Source organism: Plectrocnemia conspersa, unplaced genomic scaffold (assembly GCF_051122295.1).
Source record: "Plectrocnemia conspersa isolate PC_06_02 unplaced genomic scaffold, ASM5112229v1 ptg000003l, whole genome shotgun sequence".
Lineage (NCBI taxonomy): Eukaryota > Metazoa > Arthropoda > Insecta > Trichoptera > Polycentropodidae > Plectrocnemia > Plectrocnemia conspersa.
The window spans coordinates 18,359,684-18,379,426 of NW_028277167.1; the positions used below are offsets into that span (position 1 = coordinate 18,359,684).

A 19,743-nucleotide genomic window follows, 5' to 3' on the forward strand; every position below is an offset into this window, starting at 1 on the left:
AGCTCAAAAGCAAAAGAAACAGCATCAATAAAAGATTAGTACTTCATATAAATCTCTACCTGTCCTAAAAATATATATATACCTACGTATAAAAATAAAAATAAATTGCACATAAAATAATTCTTCGCATGAAAAACAATAGTTTAAAAGTCAATTGATTTAAACAAGCTTTCTGCAATCTAAATAATAACATTTTAATACCAAAATAAATATTAATTTGATATACACGAATTAAAACATTTATATAACAAATTTGTGTTTATAATGTGATTTTATCAGTGAATATCCGACTCTCGTTAAACTTTATTTTTAATCTATTTTTGTATAATTTATTTGCCAAATACCATATATGAAAGTAAGTTGTATTTTATGAATTTATTGTACTATTAATAATTTAATATATTTTTCCAAAAATTATTTTAAATCAATTATAAGGAATTAATATAATAACATATTATTACAAATTCGATCTAAAAATCTTACTTTAACATGTAATATAAGTAAAATTAGAGAAATTCATGATTAAATCATAATTAGGAAAAAAAATTTGAGGATAATTTTGTATTTTCCTGTTACAAGCTCAGAACTTTAATGTACAGAAAAAATACTCTAATCTTATGTGTCTATGTACTGTAGAATCGAACTGATTTTATTTCTTTGCAAACTGATAAAAAGTTTGAGTAGAATTTGATTATATTTCTGCAGCCAAGACACATTGTCTATCTTTGCTAGTTTCGCAAATCAAGAACTATTCTTAATATCGTATTTTTCTGTATGAAATATCTTAAACCATATTTGACATTTGCGGATATGAAGGACCAACTAATTCGCAAACGTTTTTGATGGCTGTATTTTTTGATCTTTTTAAATCAAATATATTATTTTACAGACACATTTATTCATGGCAACTACAATTATTTAGTGTATAAAAGGCGTCTCTAAAACATCTTTACAGTATTAAAAATTACCATAAGTGTAGTGCAATAATATGATTCTTAAGAAAACTTAAATGTTTAAGGGCTCGAATCAACACTCTATATTTTAACCATAGAAATATCATTTCAATGATAAATACTTTTTTTCTACCCCAATGTATTCTAGAAATACTCATGACTATACAAATAATAGATACAATATATCTACATATATTCTTATTATTTTACATATATAGCAAACATGACACGCATGTGTTAACGTCGAAAGTAAACATTACAAATGTACTCGTGTATATCAAATTTGTACTTGACATGCAATTAGAAAGAAATCCACTGATGCGTGTATAGTAATTTGACATCGTATTCTTCATCATCATTCACGGTCGTACCGGAAGCAGATTAGAAGTTCTGAAATTGGGCAGAGAAATAGAATTCCGTACCGTTTTTACGGTATAAAATAATGTATTATTAAAATTCAATTATAAACCATAACAATAAAAATACATCTGTATAAAACCTTTTTCACATACATTAATTTATCATGTGTAACGAAAATAAAAAAAATATAAATTAGCTTTGGTTACGAAGCGCGGCGATTCACGAAACAACTATAAATAATTAGAATATTGATTACTGTTCCAATTTTAATATTTTATATTTTTTAATTAAAAATGTTACAATATATTTGCAATATATACTAGTGCTAAACCATAACCTATATTCATATATCATTTAATTCTTGAAAAAATATTATTGGGGTAATTTTAAATCCACGATTTTTACTTAGAGTCTAACTTATAAATAAATGATAATAATTTTATAATTTTTTTATATCAAAAATAGATGAGAAAATTCTAACCCATTTTATTAATACTGCAACAAATAGAAAATTATTACAACATATATTCTCTTAGTTTTATTTAGGCTTAAATTAAAATATTGTATTATTGATTTTATAATAATAGTTGCAAAAATATTGAAAAATTAATCTTGTACGATTCAATGATTATTTGTCTTTCTCTAACCTTCCATTAAGGAACACAGCTAAAACAGTTTATGTTACGTTCATAATTTCTAACTATATTTACTAATTATTAAATACTTAATTTTGCACTAATACAAAATAATATTTATAACAACATTGTGAATATACAACATTAAAATATTTTTTGATTCATTGCTTAGGTACAAAAGTCATTTATCATTGAATGCCGTCAATTCGTGGTTAAAATAAAAAAATATATTTATTTTTGCTCTATCCTATACAACTGTATAAGATAGACTAAAAATAACCGAAGCACTATATTCATTCATAAAATAATAAGATGTTATGTAATATCTTATATATAAATAAAGCACGAGAGAAGTCAGTGACTAATACTTAAAATAAATTTTAATTTTAAATCGACCTTCACAGATGCAAGATAGAAGTAACGCGTGTTATATTGCAACTTTATATTTACAATAAATCAATCAATATACAAATAACTAAAAACTTTAATCTAATTTGAGGAAAAATATAAACGTAAGATTAATTAAAGAACGGGTAAATCAGCTGTTTAGAAAATATGAATTAAATCTTATATAATATTAAACTTTCTTTCTACAATACAATAGGTAAAATTGCACAAATTACAAAAAAAAAATCTTTATCTTACAATATTTAATTCTAAAATATTGTAAGATAATATAATCTATAAGAGTAAGATAATATAATCTATAATTAATGATACAATATTTTGAGTGCTTTCGGTACAAATTAGAATATTATAATATTAGCACATTCCATAAATAAATTAAAAATAAAAGTAAAACCATATTTATTTAATCTTAAATCACGATTCTCGTTTTTTATTAAACTTAGATATTTTAAAAATGTTTTATTTAAGTTGTGTATAAGTCTCTTACTCTTTTTCGGCACCCAACGCGCACAGTTTATGATTAACTCTTTGAATAACTGTTTTATTAATATCAGTTTTGGATTTTTCTTAATATTCACAATAAGATTTGTTGACTAATAAACGCCTATAAAAATAAATCTTAAATTTCAAGTGAATTGATCAGTAACAACAAATTGCCTGTCACACTACTTTTCTATATTTAGTTTTCGGAATAAAGAAATTATGTTTGAATAAGCTTTTAATATCTTTAGAACACCCCTTTATTTTATTTTATTTTAATTCAATACATTTTATGATTCAAGTGTCATTTTTTGCAAAGTACTACCACATAATTTTGTCACATTTTGATATATTCAGAAAGGTATTGCCATTAACAGAAACAATATGGCATTAAATCTAAGCAGCAATTTATCCTTTTGCATAAAATAACGACTTGATGAGCCTCACACTTCACCGGATGAGAAATAAAACATTTCTCTCACGTTACGCTCGCACTAGCGGAATCGGTAGTGCTACTAAATGAGCAAAAATAGTAAGAAGGTTCATCAAATGCTTAACGCCTATCTAAAAGATTTTTCCTATAATTCCAAAACTGATCAGTGACTAAGAATGATCCTTTTTTATTGCGAACGACTCGCCTTACTGCTTTAATTTCACAACAGCATTTTTCTTTTGCTGCCGAAAATTTTCAGCCACAAACTACTTTTTTTATGGGTTACCTGTGAATTATAATATTTGTTTTTGTATTAAATTATGATATTAGCTCTACACAACACACTATCAATCATTGTGAATATCAGATTACAAAAAAATATTACCAAACGTCTTTCCAATACATTTTTTCAGTAGATCTGGTTTTCTCAGACAACTTGTCATAAATGTCATGATTCATCTCAAGAGAATTAAAAAACATAATTAGAAATCTAGAATTTCACCAGCTCGAGTTGAATAACAATTACGGTTTAAGTGGACATAGGTATGCATGTACATACGTAAGTATTATGTTTTAAGTGTCACACATAGCATAATGCCGGCGCACGAAAATATGTGATAACTTTATTTTGAAAAGATGATTTAGGACCGTGACACGTGCCAGGAAATTGTTACGTAAGTACATACAACACCTCATTAGGACGTGCAGCATTTCACCTGATTTGAATATACCGATTAACGTTTTAGAAAGTACTGGGTATCTGGGAGCAGAATTTTCGGTACACATGAAAACATGTCCGAATGGTCGTGACGGTTTTTACATATCAATCAAGAGTGGGCACCTCAATCATGACGCCCGACGGCGCCGTATGACGCCTCCTTCATCACCATAGTTATATGGCAACCGTGAAGATCTGAAGATGGAACCCTTCTGAGAGAAAGTGCCATACTTATAGCTGCACGAGCTGGTGCGTTGGTTTCTAAGTAATACTTTGCAAACTACAATTTTGTTTCGCATGAATCATTTTAACCCTTTAGTTAACCATATACGAATATATTATTAGACGTATACTACGTTTTTAATTAATTTAACTGATGGTTTCAAATAAAAGCAAAGCTCTTGTCTTATTATCTACCACTACAAAGAAAACATATCAAACTATTTTTTTTTATAAATTAAATAAGCTAGAGATATTGTATATAGTAAATTGTATATAAATAAGTCTTATACGAAATCTCCAGCTTAATGAGTTCAAAGGTTATTTATTTAAAAAATGTCGTGTGTTAATAAAGAAAAAAAAAACTTGCATTTATTATATACAACCTTCTTCATTTCTACGAAGTATTTGGGTAAAAAACTCATGGAGTTTTTTGACTTCCCGCATAGAATTAAAAATATACCATTAAGATACTTTTTTAGGGATTAGAATAAATGTTAGTCGTTATGTGCTAAAGTCCAGAGAGTATAAAAGATGTTCTGTAAAATAATCTGACATTTTCGAGGTAAAAAAATCTTTCTTTATACTAAATGCAGACGTTTTTTAATCAGTGCCACAGTACCTATCGCATTTATTGTTTCGTTCGATTTCAAAAGTCCATAATTATAATAACCTAATATTTCTCTATACACACAATATAACTTTTCTTGGTGCAATTATTTATGGCTTAAAAGGGAAATGTTTCACAGGTTTACTGGAGGTTTTCATATAACATTATTATACACAATCCACTATTAAAAACTCTTTTGTGTCAAAATATGCAGAAGCCAAACGCTGAGCTTTGACTTATTTACTATATAAAATGTCTCATAACATTTCATTGTTATGAGACATAAATTAATAAATTAATTAATAAATTAATAAAATAATAATAAACATTTCTAGATATTAGTTAAGAGTCTTGAAATGTTCTACATTAACTTCAAATTTATGCAATTTTGTCAATTAATTTTATTTTCGGATAAGTAATATATATATATATATATATATATATATATATATAAATATAAACTAGGGAATAAAAGTAAGGAAATTAAATTTTTTTTATTAAAAAATAAAACAACTCTAAAAAAATAAGGTAAAAAATGAGAATAAATGTGATGGCTAAAATCAATATTTTTACCTACTTCTGAGTAAAATGCAAAAAACTGTGTACTTTAAATATTTATTTTTCCCAACATTTTTTGTAAATATTACCTCATATTATGTATTATTATGAAAATTTATATAACCTCATATTATGTATTATTATTGTTATATGTTGTACAAATTTTATTTAGAAACAACCTTTTAAACCTTAACTTAAAACTGTCATATATAAATCTAAAATAAAATTCGTTTTTTTTCTGAATTGTAAAGAAACTAAATAAAATAAAGATAATACATAAGTACGAAAAAAAATTAAATCGCTAATACGGTGCGTTCTTTATGTTTTTTTTTCCTTAAATAATGAAAGGTAACATTCATTCACTATCACTTAGTAAAAACACGCATTAAAAAGTGAAATCAAAAGTAATTTGCAGGAAGAACTATGAGATTCGTATGTAAACGCGTCACGATCGTATTAAGCGTTTTGCCCAAACAAAATTATAACATTTACACGATTAAATTAAAGTATGAAAAAAACACATATGTATGTACTATGATAAATGGTCATTTATCAACCATTAGATATGAACAAGCGCTGCATTTTAAGCATAATTATTTATAAATAATAATAATAACACACGAACGTTTGACCGCAATACGAAAACAAATTCGAAAATGTGAATTGGATCGTGTGCAATGATTTCATGGTTCACGAATGTTCTAATTTGCATATATTTAGATGACAATTTGATCACGTGGATGTTAAGCATGTTGGATAATATATTATGCTTCATATAATATAATTCAAATGAATATGTAGTTCAGGTTCAATAACACAATTCAATGTTATATAAAATTATTTTAAATTGAAGTCTAATCATTTAAGCTATAGATAAATGTATTATTTATAAAAAAAAATAGTGCAAAAAACCTGCTTCAGCTCTCACCAGTTTGACAACAGGGCTGTTCAATAAAACAAGGCACTTGAAACGAATTTCTATAGCCGTGAGATGATTTACAATCAATTTAAATTCCCATAAGGCGCTAACGTAGAATCGAGATCGTGTTCTATACACTTCCCAGGTGAAAGTGCACAAGTATCAATATACATCCATGTGTAAATTTATTCTTAAATGTTGACTTTTGAAAGTGAATTTAATTTGCATACATTGCCAAAAACACTGACCAGAATATTGTAAATTTAGTCCATACGATAAACCACATACTTTAAAAATTCCATAGATTGACCGAAAATTTTACTATATCAATAATTTATTCCTTTAATGTATATTGATTAGCATTATTAATAATATGTAAGTATGTTACGCCAAAATTTTATACCATCGTAAGATTGTTTTAATGAAATAGATATTGAGGTTTACAGGTTAAATTTATTATTCAGAATGTGGAATGAATGAACGTTATATTTTAATGAAATAATATGCTCTATGTATATATAAATAATATAATTCATTATGTATGCAAATAACTTATATTATGATTATGAGATCTTAAAATAATCTTAAATATTTTAATACAGTGTTTAATATGGGTAATAGACATATTTCTTACGAATCTGATTCCCCTACATGCATTGCATTATTTAGTGGTAATTGTTTTTTATTAAGCAATTTGATTTAATTTAATTTGAGATAAAAATATCTCTTAGACTTTTATCGTGAGATCTATTATCTACTTAGATAATTATGTAAAATATATTAGTTTTTCTTCATGCATTTACAATACAATACAGGAGGGTATATAAAATCCTATATTGAAGTTTTAGAAGTAGTTTATTATACTACACAATACTCAAGTTTCCTTATCAATAAGTATCCACAGCACAATTCAATCTAGATAGTTATAATAATATATACTATGCTTAATCAATTGTAGAATTTCTAAATTGAGCAATTAAAAATTATCAACAATTTAATTAATCACCTAACTGGTCTGTGGTATTAATGGGATTAAATTAGGAAAAAGATAGACAGATGGACAGTAAAAGAGAAATTTTATTATATTTATAATATAAATATTTTAATGCCTAGTTAAAAATACATCTAGTGTTGTTCCTAATTAAATAATTTTTGTTACAATATTGCGAATTGCATCTTTTAAAATCATTTCTGCATATTAGGCAACTTCACCTTATGCATTTATGACTTAATAAATACAAATTGACTTAAAGCGACGAAAGGAACACGAATGAACAGACAGTTACCTAAGAAAAGAGCGCATAAAAGCAAAATTATAACTTCGATATTTAATGGCTACTTATAAATTTCGACATTGAATCGCGTACGTGATTTTATCCGGTACGATGATATATGTATATATGAAAAAGTAAGTACCTTATATATAGTGTAAATCGCATCCAATCGAAATATTGCGGTCGCGGTGGTTTTGAGTCCATATAAACAATCTGACGATGAAATTTATAATAATACTGAAAAATAGCTAGAGAGAACTCAATAAATAATTTATTTATAATAAATTTATTCTGTGAATAACTCATATTTTATATAGAGAACCTTTATTGGTACTCTAAAAGGATAACGTTACAGATAAGTAAGCTTTCATTCCAATTTGTCATTTTATAACGATTCTTTTTGATAGTTATCGAATCTCGAAGGGTAACAAAAAGGGTTTATTCTTCAGTATCCTAATGTAAAAGCCGATATTTTTCTATAGCGAAAATTCTATTGCTCTCGTAAATGTATTTATAAAGTAAAAAAAGTATTATTTAAAATATTTTTTAACGCAGGTTTAAAACAAAATTTTGTTTAGTTTAACTCTTGACGTTTCGTCAAAAATCTCTTTCAGAATCTATAGAGAAATAACTTTCTTTATTACTTTAATACAAGTATTGTGATCTGCGGTTGAAAAAGCGTAATATAAATTCTTCTAAAGATGCTGCAAAAGATTTTTGACGAAACGTCAAGAGGAAGAGCCCCATCAAATGCAGACGGCAAAATATTAATTTATAAATATGTCAATATTATAAATAAATCATAATATGGTGTTAAGTATTCGAGCAAGCATTTCTGTTTGACTTATTCACCGTAAGCTGTGTTTAACCTTAATTCAGACATAGGTAACCGGGTCTTGTTTATCTACGACGTGAAAAGTTATGTTATAAATTCGGTTCAAATTTAACTATAATTTATAAATATTATATATACAATGTGCTACCTATTTTACATATAATGTCATTTATGTTCCAATATCAAACAGCTTCTAAACATGGAGACGAATAATCAAATTAAGATTGTAGAAATTAAATAATTTTGAGAAACGTTGATAATGATTGTATACTCAAAATCGGATGTTAAATTTTAATGTTTCTAATACATACATATGTATATATGAATGTGTATAAATTTATGCAACATGAAAGGTTTCTTTTGACATAAATAACAAACTATAGAGCTAAACATGCATTTGCAAGCAAAACAACTCACTGACATGCAAGTTGATTATATTAAAAAATATGCATGTAAGACAGTTAAGTTATGAAATACATATGTACAGCAAATAAAAATGTGACCTGAAGGTCTATAATCTCCAAATTAATTTTGAATTAAACACATGATAGTTATTATTATTTATAGAATTAGTATTTCCTCCATTTTTGCTATAAGTTGATTGTAAATTTATTATAGCTACAAACTATATTTTTCTTAAATTTAAATTAAGAACCGAAAGCTTTAATAAATATACTATGAAAATGCATATAGAAAAAATATTTTAGAGCAAAGGAAAAAGTTTTAAAGTATAATTTATAGATACTGATAGATTGTAAATCAGTGTATAATTTTACATACAATCCGAATTAACCTATTTTTTTATATTATATACTTCTCAGATACTATTTAAATAAATAAATTAGGAGAAAGTCTTAAAAATCGAATCTCATTGTAAAAAGCACCTAAATATTATTTATTAATTCAGAGAAATTCACAATTTATATTCTACATGCAATATGCAATAGCGTCTCTCTCCAAAAATATTTTAAGGAAATCAGAAATACTCTCATATATTATATGAGAGTGTTTCATTGTTGTGTATAATTCACAAAACAATTTATATTTAATACATATATATAAATAAATCTGCAAAATAATTTCTCAAAAATGCATTTTATTGATAAAGTGCTTTTACATCTAAGCTCCCCATATAGAATATACATAAAAAGCTTTCATTTTTCGATCATAAATTTCAATTATAAAAAAGTCAAAGATTGCTCCTTAAACTTGTTATACGAGCGAGGATAAACTCGTTAAGATGATTTATGCAGCAGTCGAAAGTGTTAAGTTTTCGCAACGGTAGGTCGAGTTGAAAAGTCACATACGACTGTAAGCAATTAGTGATTTATTTAATATCTACTTATGGAATGTCAAAACGCGATAAGTCCCCGAGAAAAACGATTTCCCATAAGCGTGAGAATTAGAAATGCGATTGTTGTCAGCGAAACGTAACGTTGCGAACTGAAAAACCAAACGAACAATGAAGATATATATTTTTAGTGTTATAAAACGCGTTATATAACACACGTTGAAGTTACTTTTTTTATTTCATCCAATATTTTTTCGCATTGTTCCTTCAATGGGAAATGTTCAGTATTATGTGGTGTTTGATATATGATTTTTTTCTGTAATTTTTAAACCTCAATTGAGTAAAGTAGAAGCAATATATTTTACGAAACGTTTAAACTGTGAACGGATTTTATATACACACATACACTTACGTATATTACGATCTTAACGGCTGGCGATATAAATTGAATGAACGTTCGAGTGTATAAAAGTGTCAAAGACTCAATTGGTAACGTTTATGAATTTATTTAATTGAAACGAAACGCTCAAATGTGCCTTTGAAAGAGGTTGAATGCGAGAAAGATTTATGCTACATATTTTTGCATAAATTAAAATAATAAAATATGATAATATATAAAAATATACATGGACAATATAAGACTTAAACCTAAATATTTATTTAAACATGTTGTTTAAATAAGTGTCACGAAATTTTGTGAATTTAAAATTAATATAAAAAACTAAATTCTGCCTATAACTTAGTAGGCCTTGGGTTGTACGTATATACTTAAAAGTGTATGAATGACATTTAACTGACTAAGCAAATATGACAAAATACGTTTGTCCTATGATTCAATCTGCTTAGCTACTCTGTCTTGTAAAGCTCTAAAAGTTTTCATTTGAATCTTTTCCGACAACAAGGTGTTTTAATTTTTACTGCGATTCCAAAGAATCGAGCCATATTCGACGCGAGTTAATTGTTAAAGTTACACATAAGATCAGAGGCAGATCAATTTTGACTATGGTTCGAACTACTCCCAAGCCTTCGACGGAAGTATTCCTGGTTAAAACACATAAAAAATCTTAAAAATGCTAAAAGGTAGACGGTTGTGGTTGCTTACCACCACAGTGATTCAAGGACTTTTTGTAAAGACAACGAGTCCGCATTTGTGCAAATACACTTTTAAATCATAATGATTTAAACATTCTCAATTGTTGCATTTATGTCATTGACAAAAAAGAAAAGCAGATAAATAAATTTTGTATCCATGCGATACTCTTGAACAAAAAAATACATATTAATGGCGGCCTTAAGTAACTTGAGAGTAAGCTAATTGGGTATTTTAGTTTTTGAATAATAATATCATAACACACTCTGTCAAATGCTTTGTGAAATTTGCCATAATAATGTCAACTAAGATTTTAGTATCATTGCTTTAGTGAAGCATTAAAGGTTAGTGACCGTGAAAAGACGCGGACGAAAACGTTTTTGGTCCACTCAATAATGATTATAGATGTATTTGTAAATAATTATATAAATTAATAAATTAAATTATGCAATTCTTTCAACATAGAGATTTTAATGCGAACTTTTTTCTTCTCCACCCCCCCCCCAAGATCATAATTTATTTTATATTTATATTGGCATAAATTATATAATTATATATTTTTAAAATATTTTTGAAACATTTTATGACGGAACTCTGTGAAAAGTCTCCATAGAGTTTTATAATCTGCTGATTCTTGCGCAGAGTTATTTATTATTATTTGATTATCAATGTAGTTCTTAGATTAGGCTGATTAGAGCAGTTGAGAAAATTGAAAACAATTGCCATTCAAATATTTCGATCTATTTTTAAAACTTTCGAGAAAGCATGTATCTTTTTAAACATCTGGCACGGACTAACTCATATTTATGCAGCATTTTCAAAACATAATATTTGTACAAAATAATTTTAACAAAAATTTAAATGATGAAAATTCTATATAAAATATAAATTCTTGATTCGGCTCTCGATTTTTCTCGAAAATAAATACTACTTAATATAAATAATTGCTCATTTGCGCAATTAATTATATACATAGTTTATACATCACACTTAAGTCAAAGATGTATCAAAAAAATGTTGCTCTTTAGATTTTTTCCTATAAAAAAATAGCATAACAATTATTAAACTACCAACATAAAAGATATTTAATTTGAAATTTAAATATTTAGAGCTAATTAATTCATTCCAAAAATAAGTATGTTTATAGATTAATAAAATAAATAATACCTAATAATATATTAATTTAAATTAGCTAAATATATGCATTTTTTTGCTATTCACAAGGAGGCAAATTAAAACATAACACAATAATAATCAAGTTTCACTTCGAAAGTGGATAAGACCAGTTTTGATTTGAGATGACCCATCACAAATATTTTTATGTAATTATAATATAACAATTATGAACGGAAGGAAGCTCTCGCAGCGTATTATGAATACCAATCGATACCCCCGCCGCGTTCAATAAATTAAAAGCTCGACACGTGTGGAGAAATGATTAAAAATAATAATTGCTGTAATTTTATCATCGTACCATTATAATAATAACCCGCGATTAATTGAATATAAATTATTAACCTGGGAGTTAAACCCGATCCGATAAAAACTGTACCATGGCTTCGCTCGCCAGTTTAATTTTGATCGAAATGCTTTTACGGCCTTTACTAATCAAATTACATTATTTGTTGTAAATAATATGCGTGTTTTAATAAACAACCATAATACCGAGTGAGATTAGCAATTACGGCAATTAGCAATTCGACACAGCGAATCGTAGAGAAGAATATGAATGAGAACATTCGTGATTAATGCCTATCGATTATTCTTCACTTTCAGTTGGAAGAAAGTATTCTTTAGTCGTTTTAGCACAGTGTTGTTCTTGTACGCATCTAAATTGTTGTTTGTATGAAACTAATGAAAGTACTGAGGCAATTATTGGAGTGGAGAAAAAATAGAACGTGCGTGGATATGTAAAAAAATGTTTTTGATGAATTACACGAACTACTAATGTATCATCAATTTGATACATTTTAATAGCATGGAATAATTAAATACCATATGTGTTGTAATTGCGTGTAAGATTTATATTTATACGTACAAATTAAATTTAATATCCTACAATACTAATGTAATATTAATCGAGTATTGACTCAAATTGTATTACCTTTTTAAAACGAAGAGTATATACAAAGTGTATAAATTTAATTAATATTGTCTATATATTTATTACCAATTAAAAATAATGTTGATAATATAATTTACAAACTCTTATTATAATTCTAAATATTTATAAGCTGATCGAAAATAATTGTAGTAGATTTTTTTTAAATGCTTGATAATCAGTATATAATATGTAGATTTACTATAAAATATATTATCATGTGATAACGTTTTCTATATATTTTTATTATAGATATCATACTTAAACATTTAACATTTTATTTGTGGATAATTTCATGCATTAAATACGAATCTGGGTATGTGTTTCATTATTGATATTTTTATAATAAGAGCATTTTAACCTTACAGGTTATTTATGCGTGAAGAAAAAAAAAAAGATATTATAAAATATAAAAATTTCTTTATATATGTACATTTCTATGCTACATTGTATACATTTCTTTGCCATAAATACATATAATGTTTTATCTACTTACATTATTGCAAATAAATAACTTACTTATTTTTTATTATTTAAATGTAAAATGATTAAATATATGTAAATATCTAATGAACACAATTATAATAAAACTTAATATGTATATACATATGTATCATACATAAAAGATTAAAAAATAATAAGCACATCAAGAAATCAAGGACCTTATTAAAATATGTATAATAAAACAATTACGAATTGGCTACAAATTATTTTTTTAATTTATTACAAAAATTTTAACACTATTTTATATATTTTGGTAATTTATATTATAAGTCAAAATCACCATACAAAATAAAAAGACTAATTTTAGTGTCTTGTTCGAAAACAATTTGATCATGCTGTCTAGTTTAATAATTATATTATATATAAAAAAACTTTAGTAGGATTTTAGTACTAAAATTCTCAAATGTCGAATTTGCTTATCCTTATTAACAACATATGTTTTAAGGCTATGTTATCTAACGGTGGACATAATAATAATAAGGCTACAAATGTAGCACGTGAATGTATAATTTTACATATGATATTTTTTTGCAAATTTGGACTGTACAGTCCATAATTTTACAACGCAGTAATGTTAATTCATTATCCTCAAAGTTAGACATAATTTGTTAAGTAACGTTTTAAAGTCATCTCGATTGGTTAATCAGCATATATTTCAGCATAGATAAAACAGAAAAACTGTACTTTAGAATCATAAAATATAGGTTTTACTGTAGATAAAATTGTAATACAATACAAATTTAGCCTAATATTTGAAGCCTAGTTTGTAATACACAAATCAATTGTTCAAATCTGTCAAAATGTTGATTTCCGCGATCGAATTTACGCAATATAGGTGCTTGAATCATTGAGATATAAAGTCGTGATCTCATGCAGAACGACCGTTCATTAAATATTGGTATTACCATTTTTTCATGTGACCTTTAAAGGTAGGCCAGAAAAAATGCGCATATAGATGATTCAGGGTGTTTATATTTTTATTATCAACCCATAATTTCAGGAAATATGTTATTTGCCACAATCAACGCTATTTGGTATATCATAAAAATATTCTTACAAAACGGTATTTTTTACAGCCAAAGTGTAATATATGCATTACAAATACACCATTGTTTTTTTAAGTAGCAAGTGTGACTATTTAATATGGTAATAAACGATTGCTTAACAATCGATAAAATTGAATTACAATACGTTCGTAAAAATCGGATATCTGCAATGCGCATTCGTGTCTGCAACAGACAATATTATTATATAATACGTAAGATTTCTTTATGGTGTCTTTTAAAATTGAGTTTGCTGTATTGTTTGCTATCATATAAATTTTTAAACGTTACAAAATCGATCCATGAACGGAAGGGGCTACATCATTATAAAGTACTCGCCATACCTCCGTCCATATCACAATATAATATCAGTCGGAAAGCGCTGAAATAATTCCTTTTTAATAATTAACTCACGTTTTGACTTCCTGCTCACCTAAAAATTCGATAGGCGATTTGGCGCAACAATAGAAGGTATGGCCAAATTTAGTTACAGTAGTTTTGTGTCGCAACTCGGATCTGGATCACGAACCAATAACAATCTCCGATACGGACGAAATCATAGTTAAAGTTCAAAAAGTTGAGCAAAGAGGAAAAATATACACAGCATCCGTTATAAGTAGTCGTGTGAAAATTTACGTGTTGAAACACTCTTAAGTATATGATTTTTTTAGAACGCACTACTACAATTTTAACTAAAATAATTATTTCATTTACAACAATACATTTTAGTTTAAGTACCGGGCTTTAAAAAAACATGTTTATTATCTTACTTTGATATTTCTAATGAAGTTTCATTGTTTTTCGAAACAAATTTTAAATATGCTGTTAAAGTATATACAACATACAACACATAGCATTAAAAGTAAGAACAATAGTTACGCTAATAAATATGAAAGTTGATGAAATCATTGATGATGCCATTGCATAATTTATTTTAATAAATTGAAAAGGTTTTGCACAAAAAAACAGCTATTAGGTATCCAGTTGCACCAGAATTCCCTGAATCCATATGTATTACAATATAATAAAATAGCCCACAAGGTTTCTAGCTTTATTATGCTGTTGAGAAATTCGTTTCGCAAATACTGTACAATGAAATGTGGTAGATTGTAAAGGAATAAAATAAAAGTAGTACAAAATAACATTGCTAAAATATTTTTATTTTACCCTTAAAGAACGCCTTTTAATTATGAATTAAAAGTATAAATTATACAAATTAATAATATCATGATAATGCTTGACTGGTTCGTAGAGTTGGAAACTCATTTTAAACGTGATACCAATCTGTAACTTCCAATCTAGTCTGACAAAGCATAAAAAGTAATCCATGTTATACAATCTTTCATTTTAATTGTGTTGTTTATTTGCATTAAAAAAAGGCAGAGCAGTCTAGATTAGGGCTTTGACTCTAAAAAACCATTAGTTGTATACATACATATATAAAGTAATTTTTCAAACTCAAAAAGCGCTTTTCAAACGTTGAGGGAAATGGGCTTTTCAGCGATGCGAGAATTGCGAAATTGAGTTAAAAACTTATACAAGTCGTATTATGTGTGAAAGGTGAACGAAGCTCTTTTTCATCTTTCCTCGTGGTACAGTATTATTTTTATATTTTCTTTGCATTTAGATTTAATCTCATGTTAAGCTACATATTAATTAATGTATTTATATAACCTTTAATGAATATTAATAGAGTGTTGATTATAAAAACCTGTTGCGTTCGACGCACGATAGATTTATTAATAACACAGTTAGGTTCAAAAGTATTCAATTGAAATATAATAGATATTAGATTATAAATCTGGCTTACAATATCATAATAAATAAAAGTAAGGAGCAATGAGATATGTTAATTAATGATAACTTTTACTAAAATGTGCGAAATTTTAATACTGTTTTTGTTTATAAGGAAAAAAAATATTTTTATATAGTTTTGTATCGAAAATTATATTTAGAAAAATTCCTAGGAAAATTACAAAATTAAAAATTTTAGTTAGAATATAAATTTATATGAGTATTTTAAAAAGTTTTACTACCGCAACATTTTTTTAAACCACTACATAAGAAATGCTATGTCCGTGCTAGATGTTTGAAAGCTTTAAAAGCTTTTAATATAGATCGGAAATATTTGTTTACGAATTTCTCAACTACCTTAATTTAGGAAGTATATTGCTAATCAGATAAAACAAAACTGCTTCACGTGAGAATCTGTAGATTGTAAAAATGATTGGGGGTTTCCACAGAGTTACGCCATATTTGCCTGTCGACACATTTAAAATTCGTTTTTTCAATAATTTACAGAATATTTAATTATCTAAAAAATCTTTATCTTGTTCGAAATATGAACATATTTAATAATTTATCATATCATTATTCTATTGAACTTTGTTCTCTTTGCATTATATGCATTATATATTTTTTTTTAAATTCTCGACAGTTATTCTGAAAATATTTTATTAGTATTACCAAATTTGTCATTGTTTGATTTCTCTTTTAATTCACACCAATCGTTTGATCATTATCTATTTTTAATTATATTTCGTTATGAAATCTAAAATCATTTACTAATTTTGTTTGTGTATTTTTATATCATACTAACTAGATAATTATTAAACACTTGCAATTTTATGAATACCTAAAATTATTTATTTAATTTATTTTTGCATCCGCATATAATTTATATCTATAATTGTAAGTCTCGCTCACAAATTGTTAAGTCTTTGACTAACTATTATGGTTTGATTTTACTTGTGACACAAATTGAATTTTATATATTGAGATAACACGCATCGCCCTTTTTCTTTACGTGTGCATACTATGAGTGATTTATAATTTAACAAGAAAAAGTACAGCTTATTATAAGAAAACTAGAAACGCAGCGATCTAAATTCAAGTGATTATTTCTAAAGACATCTATAGGTCGCTGGTGAGAGTGGGGACACGTATAATGCAATTGTGCATTTTCTTACCATTTCACACGTCGTTAACTAGAGTACTATTATCTCAAACGAGGCAGCATTTAAAAATATATAGTCGAAAAACGTTTATTAATAAGGTACTATACCATAAAATAAACAATAGAAGCAGATTTTCATTATTTCACCCTTGAAGCAAAATATATACGTTTAGACAATGATGTATGAGCTTTGGAGTTTCCCCCAGAGATTATCTGTTAAATTTTGCTAAAACTTTTTATGTACGAGCATACCTACGAACACATACGTTACTTAATGTAATAAATATAGTTAGCGTATGTATACATATTCTATAAGTCCCATCCCATCCTAAAGTCCATCGATCCGCTTTAAGCCAAGAATAAAACAGGAAGCGAGAGACGCCTCTCTCTAACTGCAAATGTACCATACCTTACTTAATCGTTCTTGGGCTCAAATCGTAACTATACACATAGCGTATAGACCATATGTAATTATTTCGTTTCGCCACAATACAGAACAATAAAGTGAGGAAGCTTCGATTGCTACTGGTACCCAGTAATTAAACGCGAATCGGCCGCAAACCAGAATAGTAGTTGTAGTGAAAGTAAAAGTGATCGATAAACGGTAAGATACTACTGCCATTTCGTCTCGACTTGCATGGTTATTAAAAAATATAAACGTGCGTTCTATATATTAGATGCAAAGTAACGATTGCATGCTGTGATAATTTACGGTAGCAATTAATCAATATAATAACTATCTAATGTCAGAGATAGATAGTAACGTTGATGAAGCTATATGTATTTTTAAGTTCGTTGCACGATAGTATAGTTCATGATTAAAATAATTAAATAATCTAAAATAGTAAAAGAACATAAAAGTATAATGCTTTATCGTACTTAAAGCTTAAATTATTTGGTATTGTTTACGAATAATTTCTTGGCAAAAATCAATCTGTATAAAATTTAAATTTAGCATACTTTCTACGTTTTCAATTGCTGTAATTTCATAGTATAATTTTGCAAAAGTCAAGTGAAAACGAATTACAATAAAAAATTTATGTTTCAGTCTAGATTTAAAGACGCATATTTAATATTGTCTTGCACATTTAATCGAGCGTATCACACGTTAAATCAAATAAAGATTTCAATAAAAAAAGTGGAAGTACTAGTTTTTTACGTACATGATAATGATAAGACAAGTAATGGATATTAATATTCAGATTAGTGTTATAATCGGTCGATGACTGTAACTTTCTTATGTAGATTTAAAAAATACATTTAATTTAAAACATGTTCCATTTTTTTTGTGTTTTGTAGTCTGAGAAAAACTAGTTTAACACTGAGTAAATCAATAATTGTATATAATGTAGATAATATCTATATATACATAATATCATCTACTATACTGATTAAATTTTTGCAAATTTTCTACATTTTAAAATATAAAGCAGTATACACATTTATTTTTTTAATTTAGATCCATTGATCAGATTTTAATATTCAAGAAGAAAAATGTATATTTCATGAATCTGTGAAAGAATTAATTTATATTAAATTTGGTTTTAGCAAAAAAATATGGAAATAATAATTAAGGTTTTGTCAATTTTACCTTCATAAAAATAGCTATTATTAGTAAAAAATATTCAGCAATAGTATTAAAACCAACTTCATATTTTTTATAAAATTAAATAAATATATAAATTTAAAAAAACATATGTATCTAAGTGATTTTTTAATGTCGATCCTTATAATAAAGCTATAAATGGTGAAAATACAAATAAATTTGTAATTATTTAAATATCACAAAATTAAGCTTAAAATACTTTTGATTAAATAAATAAAGAGCTATATTATTTCTGATTTTAATAATAAAAATAAATAAATCCTTTCCTTTAGGGGAAAAATTAAATATACTTGGTATTAATATTTTTAAATTATGATTATTTCATGTTTTACTCTAGCTTGAAAATATGTATTTAAAGAAAAATTGACATGCAGATTAAATGATTAGAAGATGTTTTTAATTCAATTAAATATATATTTTGAAAATAAATATTCTTTTATTTTCCGAAAAATTAAAAAAAAAACAAAATAGGAAGTGCTATTAAAATTTCCGTATACTGTATAGTTTCAAAGCTCCTGAACTAAATATGTTAGCGAATACATATTATACATTTATGTATGTAGCATAAGACGTTACATAAAAATAACGGAAAAGTAAGCACAAAAAGCTTTTCCTCTGCCTATCTCGGAACTACTACATAACGCACCAATATAATTTATGTGTCAACGGTAGAAACCCTCTTACATCTTCGCGAAAAGTTACAGTGCAACATTTAGCCATTTGTACTAACATAAAAGGGGGAGGACCGCA

At 26.4% G+C, this 19,743-nt stretch overlaps 1 protein-coding gene across 1 annotated transcript in view; it reads right to left on the reverse strand.

Annotated features, from left to right (window-relative positions):
- Pgant2 (polypeptide N-acetylgalactosaminyltransferase 2) overlaps window positions 1–19,743 on the reverse strand; it is a 70,027-nt gene that overhangs the window by 49,741 nt on the left and 543 nt on the right. The window lies entirely within an intron of this gene.